Raw genomic sequence first — 13,395 nt, 5'->3', positions numbered from 1 at the left:
TGTACAAGTTTTTAAAAAAATATTTTCCTTCTTAATTGCCAGGAAAAACCTTGAATTTTTATCTTCTGTAGCCAGATCACATTATCAATAATTTGCCCATGGATGTTGGACGATGAATATCTTCACATTCAAATATCTTTGGGCCAAAAATTACTTAGAACGAGAAATATCACAACTATCTTCCATTTGACCAAAGAGGAGTTGATTACGAATATAAAGCTGTATGATTGACAAAGTGATGAAGACAAGCAAGGCCTTTTATGTAGGAGACATTCTACATAATTTTATCTTCTGTCTCTTCTATCAGAGTGCAAAGATCTGTCTTGTTCCTGGCTACACCTGTATGTAATACTTAGAACAGCTCAGTTCCAATAAATGTGTGTTGAATGAACCAGTGAACCTGGAAATATTACACTTAACTAACAAATATAAATTAATTTCACTCCTGTGAGTAAACCCAATAAAATCACATGCAATAAAATATTTCAAATGTTTTAGATAGGAAAAGTTATTCATATTTTTCCAGTTCATCTCTGACTGTTGTTTCTTAAAAACATCTGCTTCATAGCTATGCCCATATGAGTGCATAAGATAATGCTAAGTGAAATGAACGCCATGTTATGGAAATAAGTGGTATATCATTGCTGTAGTTGTTTTCAACATACCATGTGAAACTGTACCTTTTATTCTCTCGTATTCCCTTCCTGTGGTTTTACTCCTTCTATTACTGTAACTGATCTTAGTACTCCAGATAATGTATAGACTTGTATTGGTAAAGTACTTTTTCTTTTTTTGCCAGTCCTGGGCCTTGGACTCAGGGCCTGAGCACTGTCCCTGGTTTCTTTTTGCTCAAGGCTAGCACTCTGCCATTTGAGCCACAGCGCCACTTCTGGCTGTTTTCTATATATGTGGTGCTGGGGAATCAAACCCAGGGCTTCATGTATACAAGGCAAGCACTCTTGCCACTAGGCCATATTCCCAGCCCCCTATAGACTTGTATTGGAACTAGGGAAGGGAAAGGAAATACCAAAAATGAGAGACAAAGGATAAAAAGACAAACCATTGCGAAAGTGATACTTACAAAACCAATTGGTGTAAACCAATTGTACCACTCATGGGGGAGGAGGCAACTCGGGAGGGGAGAGATGGAGGAAAAAATGAGGGAGGAGGTAACAGGTTGGTTAGGTAATGTACTTGCCTTATATATGAATCTGTAACCCCTCTGTTCTTCATTTTTTTTTTTTTTTTGCCAGTCCTGGGCCTTGGACTCAGGGCCTGAGCACTGTCCCTGGCTTCTTCCCGCTCAAGGCTAGCACTCCGCCGCTTGAGCCACAGCGCCGCTTCTGGCCGTTTTCTGCATATGTGGTGCTGGGGAATCGAACCTAGGGCCTCGTGTATCCGAGGCAGGCACTCTTGCCACTAGGCCATATCCCCAGCCCTCTGTTCTTCATTTTGACAATAAAGAAGAAAAATAAATCTGCTTTCTGTTTACAGATTAATTTCATTATCATCTAAATTTCTCCTTGTTAAAAATAATATATGTGTTTAAATTTAATTTTATTGTCAAGGTAATGTACAGAGGGGTTACAATTTTATATGTAAGGTAATGACATTTATCAAACAATGTTACCTCCTCCCTCATTTTTTTCTACTTTCCTTCTTCCTCCCACTCCCCCAACATAGTGTCTTGTGAGTATTGCTGTTGCTTTGGTTCTCCCGTTGTCCTTTGTCTCACCATTTTGTTGTTCCTCTTCCCTTCCTCCATTCAGGTAAATGTATATACAAGACACAAGGTACCAAAATCAAATACAGTGACAACAGGGGATAAACCAAAGGAAAAAATGAAAGAAAAAATAAATAATTTCACACAGTACTTTATAAACAACATCAAAGAAAAACCTCTTGTTTCCATATCTAGGAGTTTATTTTGCTTAGCATCCTCTTTCTTTCACGGTCATATGTGCATAGCTATTGAGCTTTTGTGATCTTCTAGGACTATCCTAGACATATACTAATTATTACAAATGAGGGAAACCATGGAACCTATGTTTATTGGGGGCGGGGTGTCTAGATTACTTCACTTAATATGATGTTTTCCAACGTCTTTCCATTTCCTTACAAATGGGGTGTTACCATTCTTTTTGATGGAAACATAGAGTTCCACTGTGTGTGTGTGTATATATATATACACACACACACCATATTTTATTGATCTATTCATCCTACTGAGGGGCATCTGGATTGGTTCCATATCCTAGCTATGGTAAGTAATGCTGCAATGAAAATGGCTGGTGCTGGTGGATTTAGTATGTCCTTGTTTGTGGTCATTTGGGTAAATGCTCAGAAGTGGGATTGCTGGGTCATGGGGGAGCCCTGTGTTAGTCTTTTGAGGAACTTCCACACTGCTTTCCAGAGTAGTTGGACAAGTTTACACTCCCACCAACAGTGTAGTAGAATTTCCTTTTGGCCACATCCCTGACAGCATCTGTTATTAGGTTTCTTTTTTTTTTTTTTTTTTTTTTTTTGGCCAGTCCTGGGCCTTGGACTCAGGGCCTGAGCACTGTCCCTGGCTTCTTCCCGCTCAAGGCTAGCACTCTGCCACTTGAGCCACAGCGCCGCTTCTGGCCGTTTTCTGTATATGTGGTACTGGGGAATCCAACCTAGGGCCTCGTGTATCCGAGGTAGGCACTCTTGCCACTAGGCTATATCCCCAGCCCTGTTATTAGGTTTCTTGATAATGGCCATTCTAACTGGTATGAGGTGGAATCTCATCGTTGTTTTAACTTGCATTTCTTTTATGGCCAGAGATGTTAAACATTTCTTCATGTGTCTATTGGCCATTCTTATTTCCTCTTCAGATAAGTCTTTCTTTAATTCTTTAGCCCATTTTTTAATGGGGTAGTTGTTTCTTTGAGGATTTTTTGAGGGAGGTTAATTTTTTTTTTTTTTGCCAGTCTTGGGGCTTGAACTCAGGGCCTGCATACTGTCCTGGCTTCTTTTTGCTCAAGGCTAGCACTGTACCACATGAGCCACAGCACCACTTCTGGCTTTTTCTATATGCGTGGTGCTGAGGAATCGAACCCAAGGCTTCATGTATGTGAGGCAAGCACTCTACCACTAGGCCACATTCCCAACCTCATAAAAAATATTTAATGTAATTCATTCAGCCCTTACACCTTTATAAAGATGTTGTCATTGTCATTATTCTTCCAATTTCAGTGATGGATAAGTAAGTCAAGCAATGGTCCAAGGTCAATTAAAGTCAGTAAGTGAGGTGCAAGCCAGGGGTCATAGTCTTCACCAGGGTTTTCTTTGTGCAGGTGACAATGTGCTCTCTGCCACAGGAAGTGCTAAATTGTAGGACAATGACCATTAACTCAGGGCTACCATAAAGGTGACAATACATAAAATGGACAGGATGACATACAGGCTCTTTTCTTTTCTTTATTGTGTGTGTGTTGGTCCTGGGACTTAAACTTAGGGCCAAGGCGCTGTTCCTGGGCTTTTTGCTCAAGATGAACACTCTACCACTTGAGTCACAGGCTCTACTGCCAGCTTATGGGTGGTAACTTGGAGTTAAGAGTCTCATAGATTTTTCTGCCTGGGCTGGTTTTAAACCATGATTCTCAGATTTCAGCCACCTGAGTAACAAGGTTAACAAGCATGAGCCACCAGTGCCCCGCTGACATTCTATTTCAGACTGCAAAAGTAGGAAGCTTGCTCTAAACATGTTGGAATAAATGAGGTCTACACTTGAGCCCTCCTAAAGTCAAATCCTAGCATATAACACACACTGAGATGAGGACTCAGGCATGGACAGGAAGAGAACTAAATGAATTAAAGTAACTATACTATGATCTTTGCAACTCCCCAGGCATGGTGCTCATTTAGTTCTGAGCAATATGGAAGAGATTGGATCCCAACCACATGAATGGAACAGGTCAGCACAGAACTTGGACCCTGGAGACACACTCCAGGTAACACAGGCTCCTCTGGAGAGCCACTGTGTTTGCTCAGAGCACAGCAGGATTCATTTCCATGACTCAACAATTAGTTTGTCTTTGACCTGAATGAAATCCTAAGAGAGAAACTCAGGGTTCCAGAGACTTTAAGACCTAACAAATTCCTACTCTTCTCAATACTAAGACACAACTGCTTCCCTAAGATGGAGCCTACACTCTTTGCCATTAGGTTTCCTTCAGGAAAATGGCTTCTGCCCCTCTTGTGATGGTTGAAATCGAGTGACTTTCCTGCCTTCTCCACATTAGCCAGAGAGCACCAAGATGTGGCCTCTCAGCCTGTCTGTCCCCCCAAAATGAATGCTAGCCAGTGCTAGACTTAGCTGTCTGCAGTCTTTCCACATGTGGAAGAGGAGCAGCAAAAAAGTGTAGCAACAACGGAGCTGACTCCCCAGGTAGGGCTGTAGATGTTGGAAACAGTTTTCATGAGGGCAACAGACATCAGTGGTGACACTCAGCAGCTCCTTCCCTTGACCATCACTATGTTCTATGAGGTGAGTAGAATGATTGTGTCTTTGATCAGATGTGGTTTATCTCATAAACTGAATGGATAAAAGTCACATAGAGAGGTGGCAGTAAAACTAGGACACAAAGGTCTCCCTGATCCCAGCACCAGAGTCCTCAAGGTGCAGTGGACAGAAGGCAGAGTGAGAGGCTCCCACCTTGGCCTACTCTTCCTGGGGCTCTTGTCCATGAACACAGAGTGGAGGAGGAAGGTGGTGACTTGGTTCCTCCCATCATCAGCTCATCTTCATCCTGAAGCAATACTGTGCTCTGTGCTGTGAGCGCATGCCCGCGCACACACATGAGGGGAAGGAAAGTCATGGTCTTAGGCAGAGCTATAAAGGCATTGCACACACTCATCTTCCATGGAGCCTGGCAGTGGGTCCTTCACAGAACTATAGCATTTCATTGTCAGGGACTAGCTGTGGAGCCAGCAGACGAATATGAATGCCCTGAAAAGATAGGTTTTCCCTGCTTCTGTTGACCTAGGATAACAAGATTAAAGCAGTTGGCTTTATTGATCTCTAGAAGTTGTCCACAGCATTGGTACTCAGATCACACCTTCTTTCCAGGGAGTGGGATATTAGTGTTCAGCACCATGTGAGACATTGACCTCATTACAGTGTGTGCAGGACACCGACTATGCCACCTGCATTCACATTCATTCACCTCTGTCTCCTTTCTTTGGGCTATGAGGGTCTCTCTGTCTTTTCCCATGGGCACTGGGCACATCCTCCTCCCTGGTGGTCACACTGTAATGTCTGCCTCTGTGTGTCTCCATCTTAGAGTACCTCTGCTCAGAATCGTCTCTCCTTGGGTTCCTGTTCTTTTGTTCCTGATTTGGTCATATCAACTATTCCCTCTTTTCTGGTGCAACTTTTCCGTTCATTCTTGCACTCTAGTTTTCATGACCCATCTCTGGTAAGCATTGGGAGATACTGGCAATCAAATGTTACCTTGCTCATTAGTCATATAATGATTGTGCTCAAATACCTGCATTTTCCTCAAAGTGCCAAACACCTTTGCTATCAGGGAGTTAGTGCACCCCACATCTACCTTACCTATAGTTGTCACTTAATAATCTAGTCTGAAATCCTTGGCTTGTATCAAATCTTCCACAAAGCAAAACCCAAAATTATTTTTTGGTGTTTTATATATAATTTAATTTAAAAAGTAAAATAACATTTTACTGAGAAGCATTTTATTTATTTTTATCAAGAAACAAAAGGAAAATATCATTTAGGGAACAAATAAAAATAATTTCAAGAATTCACTCAGAGCTTAGGAATTTGTAATGTGACATTAAAACACTGTTTCTGCAGATACTTCTGATACAAAAAGGCAGACTGGAGAAGTCTAAGAATAATGATATTTAAGGTTATTGATACGTGATTAGCAATTTAAAGTTTCCTTGAATTCAGCTATTCAAATAGTTGGCCAACTAGTTGGACATTATCCTGTATTTAAAGAACCCCATAGAGTCTCCTCCCAAGTTACTTGAGCTGATCTAAAACTTTGGCAAAGTAGCAGGATATAAAATAAATTCTCAGAAATCAATGGCTTCATGTATACTGGAATTAGAACTAGGGAAGTGAAAGGGAATATCAAAATCGAGAGACAAAGACAAACGACAAAAGACAAATGACTCCAAAAGCAATACTTGCAAAACCATTTGGTGTAAACCAACTGAACAACTCATGGGGGAAGAAGGGAAAGGGAAGGGGGAGGGGAATGTCGGAGGAGATAACAAACAGTACAAGAAATGTACCCAAGGCCTAACATATGAAACTGTAACCCCTCTGTACATCACTTTGACAATAAATAAACAAAAAAATTAAAAAAGAAACTGTAACCTCTCTGTACATCACTTTGACAATAAATAAGAAAAAAAAAGAATAAAAATCCTTAGTCCACTCAAAAAAAAAAAATCAATGGCATTTCTATATGCCAATGACCCGAAGAGCGAGGCTGAAATCAGGAAAGAAAGTCCTTTTGCAATAGCCTCCAAAAACATAAAATACTTAGGAATAACCTTAACCAAAGAAGTGAAAGACCTCTATGATGAGAACTTTAAACACCCGAAAAAGGACATTAAAGCAGAACTAAGGAAATGGAAAAACCTTCCATGCTCCTGGATTGGAAGGATTAACATTATGAAAATGACAATATTACCAAAGGCTATCTACAAATTCAAATACCCATTAAAATCCCAACACCATTCAATGAAATAGAGAAAACAATCCAGAAATTGATATTGAACAATAAAAGACCCCGAATACCAAAATTGTTTTCCAGATGTTTTCCTCTTCTTGTTTCCTTCCTCAGCTTCTGATAAGTATGAGTAACATAACTTTGCCTGAGCTCACAGCCTACTGGTTTGAACTTTTGGTCCTGGAAGCTTTCTTCCTAGTATAGTATGCAAATTGGGATTTGTCTATAATTGATAGGAGAGTGAGTGATTTTAAAGTAAAGCATTAAAAATGTATTTCTTGCTTAGTGCTGATGGCTCATGCCTTTATTCCTGGCTACTCAGGAGGTTGACTTCTGTGCATTTTTTTTTACTTGTTTCTGTTTAATGTATGTACCAATTGGTGTACTTTCACAAACAATGTTTTTCATATGAAATAGAGATAAGAGAGGTTCAACAGAATAAAATGAGCATTAACTTTTGCAATTTAACCTTTAAAAAACACCAAATTTGTGATTTCTTAGGCTGAGTCAGTCTCAATATTTAAAAATGAGAGAGGAGGAGGCATTTATAAATTGAGATGGAAAGCAGATTAAATATAGAGAAAATGTTTCCACTAGATTCTTTATCCAAAGACTTACATATACCTAAGCAGAATGAAGGGCTTCCCCTGCTTCTTGGTTGATCGTTGGTGTTTCATGTGGTCTTAACACTAACTATGCATACTCAATGCTTGTACAGTTCCACTCAGATGACTTCTAGCATACTTTGTCCACACAATTTTATAGGTAATTCAACTTTAAAATTATTTTCTAATACTTCTTATAACTTTTAACCTAAGAACATTCAGAAATACATTTCTTAATTTTCAAGTGTTGAGATTTTTAGTTATCTATTTGCTCTTGATCCCTAGCTTCTCTCTCTCTCTCTTTCTCTTATTTTTATTGTCAAAGTGATGTACAGAGGGTTTACAGTTTCATACGTTAGGCCTTGGGTGCATTTCTTGTACTGTTTGTTACCTCCTCCTTCATTCCCCTCTCCCCCTTTCCCCTTTCTCTCTGCCACCATGAGTTGTTCAGTTGGTTTACACCAAATGGTTTTGCAAGTATTTCTTTTGGAGTCGTTTGTCTTTTTATCCTTTGTCTCTTGATTTTGGTATTCCCTTTCACTTCCCTAGTTCTAATACCAGTATATACAGTATCCAGTGTATTCAGATAAGATACAGTGATAGCATGGGTACAAACACAGGAAGGGATACAAGAGGATCATCAACAAAAGAAGCTACAGTTTCACATGGCATGTTGAAAGTAAATATAACAGTGATATAACACTCGTTTCCATAACATGGAGTTCATTCCACTTAGCATTATCTTATGCATTCATAGGGGCATAGCTATTAGGCTCTTGTGATCCTCTGCTGTGACTAGCCTAAACCTTTGCTAATTATTCCCTATGAGTGAAACCACAGAATCCATGTTTCTTTGGGTCTGGCTCACTTTTTTCCAAGTTCTTCCACTTCCTTACAAATGGGGCAATGTCATTCTTTCTGATAGAGGCATAAAATTCCATTGTGTATAGGTACCACATTTTCCTGATCCATTTGTCTACTGAGGGACATCTGGGCTGGTTCCATATTTTAGCTATGACAAATTGTGCTGCAATGAACATTGTTGTGCTGGTGGCTTTAGTGTGTTCTTGTTTTTGGTCTTTTGGGTAGAGACCCAAAAGTGGGGCTGCTGGGTCATTGGGGAGCTCTATGTTTAGCCTTCCGAGGCATCTCCACACTGCTTTCCAGAGTGTCTGAACAAGTTCAATGCAATACCCATTAATATCCCAGCACCATTGTTTTTAATGAAATAGAGGAAGCAATCCAGAAATTCATATGGAACAATAAAAGACTGTGAATAGCAAAAAACAATCCTAAGCAGAAAGAACAGTGCTGGAGGAATTACAATACCAAACTTCAAGCTGTATTATAAAGCTATAGTAATAAAAACAGCTTGGTATTGGCACAGGAACAGGCCTGAAGATCAATGGAACAGAACTGAAGACCCAGAAATGAACCTGCAGAACTATGCCTACTTAATCTTTGATAAAGGAGCTAAAAAATAGGATGGAAGAGGGCTAGGGATATAGCCTAGTGGCAAGAGTGCCTGCCTCGGATACACGAGGCCCTAGGTTCGATTCCCCAGCACCACATATACAGAAAACGGCCAGAAGCGGCGCTGTGGCTCAAGTGGCAGAGTGCTAGCCTTGAGCTGGAAGAAGCCAGGGACAGTGCTCAGGCCCTGAGTCCAAGGCCCACGACTGGCCAAAAAAAAAAAAAAAAAAAAAAGGATGGAAGAAAGATAGCCTCTTTAACAAATGGTGCTGGCAAAACTGGTTCAACACCTGCAACAAACTAAAACTAGATCCTTATATATCACCCTGCACCAAAATCAATTCCAAATGGATCAAAGACCTCAAAATAAAAAAGATAGCCAGAAAACACTATAAAAAGGAGTAGTAGAAACACTTGGGCTCCTTAGCATAGGATGAAACTTCCTCAGTAAAGGCCCAGAAATGCTACAAATCAAAGAAAGGTTGGGAAAATGGGACTGCATCAAACTGCAGAGCTTCTGCAGGGCAAACAAGATAAACAGAAAGCCCACAGATTGGGAAAAGATCTTTACCGGCCATACAACAGACAAAGGCCTCATATCTAAAATATCTGCAGACCCAAAAAAATTAAATTCCTCCAAAACAAAACTGCAAAGAACCAACAGCCCCCTCAACAAGTGGGCTAAAGACTTAAAAAGAGACTTCTGTGATGAGGAAATGAGAATGGCCAAGAGACACATGAAGAAGTGCTCTACGTCACTGGCCATAAAAGAAATGTAAAAACAACATTGAGATTCCACCTCACCCCAGTAAGAATGTCCTTTATCAAGAAAACTAACAATAACAAATGTTGGAGGGGACGTGGCCAAAAGGGAACCCTACTTCATTGTTGGTGGGAATGTAGACTTCTGTGGATTTTCATTGAAAGCAAACCTGGGTAGGAAAGTTCTTATTTCCAATTAAGCACAAAAAAAGTTGGAAAGTGTAACTGTGGCTTGAGTAGTAACAAAAAAAAGCTCAGGACAGTACCCAGGTCCTAAGTTCAAACCCCAGTGTCAGTACAAAAAAAAGGAACAGCTCTATCTGAACAAGCTGGGTTCAAGAAGAAAGAAAAGTTACAAGGGTTATACGACAGAACATGATATATTGAATGTTTAGAGAGAATAGATGCTGTACCTACTCCATGGGAAAGAGCTGGTGTTGATGTGGGTATCGAAAAGGGAAAATAGTACAACTTAAGGATTGGATAGGAAAATGACTGACAAACAAAGGAATGAAAAGAGGAGTAGACTGCACATAGAAACATCTTTTTCCTTGTGTGCAAATTATACGTATTAGGAAATGTGGAGGAGACAGTCCTGTATGGGTTAAGTTTCTCAGAGAAGAGGCAAGTGATATTCAGGCATCAGGAGCTTGCTTTTGTAGGTGTCATGGTGAGTGGCAGAGAGTGGTAGAAGTTTGGATAGACTTCCATGGATAATGGGGACAAGGACTGAGGAGAGTGAAGAGTCCATTTGGAACCGGTCATTGTGAGTTACAGACCCAGACTACGTGGTCTCTCCATTCTTCCTCATTTACACTGGAAGAGAAAAGAAACAGATTTTATGAGGACTTTGTAATGTGGAGAAGAGTGCATGGTCACCCCATTTTCCGGCAAGGAGTGTGAAAGTGCCATAACTAGACTGTTATCCATCATGTAACAAAGAGCTTAGCCAGTTGGAGATGCCATGAGTGGAAGGAAAGGCTTATACCAAATGAGTAACCTGGGGCAGAAGCACTGGGCCATTAAAGAGTATTAGAAGATTAGTGAAAACTCCCCCAGCTGAAGCACTGACATATTGTTTCTCCTACTTGAGTCTTTCCCATATTGCACCCATCTCTGAGCATGAGAAATGACTCTTGGATCTTGGAAGTTGACCAGGGTAAATAAACCCAGTGACTTGCAATCTCCTCACCGGGAACTCCTTCTCTGTCCCTGCCTCTCTTACCCTCTTAGTGAAACATAGGCTGAGCTCCCAGTTTTATGGCGACTCTAGGAACCATGTTGTTGTTACCAAATATATGACATCTTTATCTTAAATCACCTTTATTATGATGTTGTTTAACTATCAGGCGAGTGCAGCGAAGAATACAACCTTGTGGATTTAATAAACACAGTAGCCATTCTTCTTAGTTCTAATTATAAAAACATTGCAGTTATATTTGAGATTCTTTTAGTTTCTCCTCTAAATCTTATTTTTCTCCCTTATACTCCGAAAGAGGAGGATATTCCCATCTAGTACTTGCACTTTCTTATATACCAATAAATTCGTGTGTGTGTGTGTGTGTGTGTGTGTGTGTGTGTGTGTGTGTCCTGGTGTTTGAACTAAATGTATGGACACTGATCCTGAGCAGTTTTGCTCAAGGTTAGTGCTCTACATCCTGAGGCATAGCTTCTCTCGCAGATTTTTGGGTGGTTAATCAGGGCCGAGAGTGCCACATGCTTTCCTGCCTATGATGGCTTCAAGCCTCCCGAGCAGCTAGGATTACAGTCATAACCTATCAGCTTCTATGGTTTTTCAAAAGACCAATTTTCATGTCTTTTAAAACTTTTATGTTCATCTGTAGGTCCTATGGTTTTTATAGCAATGGGACATTGCTGGAAACATTATGCTATGAACATTGCTATCAACATTACCTTGGACTTCAAAGCTCCAGGCCTGAAATCTTTCTCCTCTGTGTCATATGAGCTACGCATAGTCTCTAGGCCATCCAGATTTAATGAACACTGTAATATCTGAGGTATTGTGATTCTGTACAAAGGGGAAGGACACAGGAAGGGTTTAACCATATTGATTTAGATTCTGTAATAGGAAAGTACATCATAATGAGATTTGATAAAAGTAATTAGATTTATATCCTCTCATGCTTATTGTGCTAATTGACAGGTGTTGCAGAAAAATTGAGAACTGCTGATTGAATTAACCATAGAATGAATTATTTTGAGTAGTAATAAGTAATCTTAGAAAAATTATTCAATTACCTAATCATATTTTAGATCACTGTAGTAAGTTGATGATAGACTGTAAAAATGACTTAGACTGAAAATTACTTAAAATAACTTAGCATGAAAAAAACTAGTGTTTTTTGATGGTGAGAAGTTCTCCTGTAGGCAGGGAAGCAGGTTCATCCCTCCATGTTGCTCCATCCTCCCACCAAGGCTCCTGAATATTTTCTCGCAGTGGAGGAATCACAGAACTGGAATACATAAGTGGATGGACTTGAACACAGTCACATGGTCACATTCACCGAAAGAGCATCTTGGAAATGTAGTTTTTTTGAGTGTTGAAGAAAAGGAGAAGAGCATGGGCCTGGGCAGGCCAGCTGGTAGTTTCTGCTGCATTTAGCATGCCTTAGAGTACAGCATGGGTCAAGAAGGGGGCAACTGGGGTATAGCAGTTAGGGGAGCATTGCCACAAGCATTGCCTGAAATAGAGCACTGAGACAGTGAAAATAGAGACCATGAGTCAGGTAATAATAATAATTTTTTTGAAGAAAGGGGAAACTGGGTGTTGGAACCTCATGCCTACAATCCTAACTACTCAGGAAGCTGAGATCTGAGGATTGTGGTTCAAAGCCAGCTCAGGCAGAAAAGTCCACAACATTCTTAGCTCCAATAAACCACTGAGAGATAAAGTTAGAAGTGGTAGTGTGGCTCAGGTGGTAGAGCACTAGCCTTGAACACAAAAAGGCTTGGGGACAGTGCCCAGGCCCTGAGTTTAAGCTCCCAGATTGGCAAAAACAAAGAACCAAACAAACAAAAAAGCAAGAAGAGCAGATGTACAGCAAGGGGACAAATAATTGTACTTGTGTGCATCCTCCAAGAAGGGCCTGCAGGAAATACACCAGGATTCAACTCAAGGAATAACGAGTGTGAATGATTTGGTTCATGCATGCTCCGTAATAATCATATGACAAAATTAAAAATAAGCAATATATATCTTTCTTCTCCTCTAAAATGCTGCAATCTTGAGTGAATGTGAATAGGCTGGATTGTCAGGACAACTAAACATACAAAAAAAAAAAGATCATGCTGTTTAAATAGGGCCCTGGTTATCTCACAGTAGTTGTAGCCAAGTACAATTCAATAAGTCATCTGAAGAATAGAACAGGAAGAGAAAATGTTTAGATTTTCCAATGGATAAAGCCTACTAAAGCTAAATCTACTAAAGCCTACTAAATATACTTGGCAAATGGGACAGCTGTGAAGGAAATTCCCTGGGCCTATTTTGGTAGGACTTAAATGCAGTGATTCGGGTGGCCGAGAATCTTTCAGAGATAGTGTAGATGTCTGGGTTGTGGAAATCCTGTGTCAGACCAAGGGGAATATTCCTAATTCTCAAATTAATCTTCCTACTAAAGGACCCTCAGCACTGCAATAGATTGTCAAAGACTCCAAAATGCGCTCTCTCCATTTTCATGAATGTACACAGTAGTGTGGGGCACTAGTGTGGGACACTTAGCTGTTATAGGAGGTCGTAAGGTCTCTGAGAGAGGGGCACTCTCTTACATCAGAATGAATGGATGTGAGAGGCATTCACATAT

This window comes from Perognathus longimembris, chromosome 17, assembly GCF_023159225.1.
Source record: "Perognathus longimembris pacificus isolate PPM17 chromosome 17, ASM2315922v1, whole genome shotgun sequence".
NCBI lineage: Eukaryota > Metazoa > Chordata > Mammalia > Rodentia > Heteromyidae > Perognathus > Perognathus longimembris.
This window is presented reverse-complemented; position numbering follows the sequence as displayed.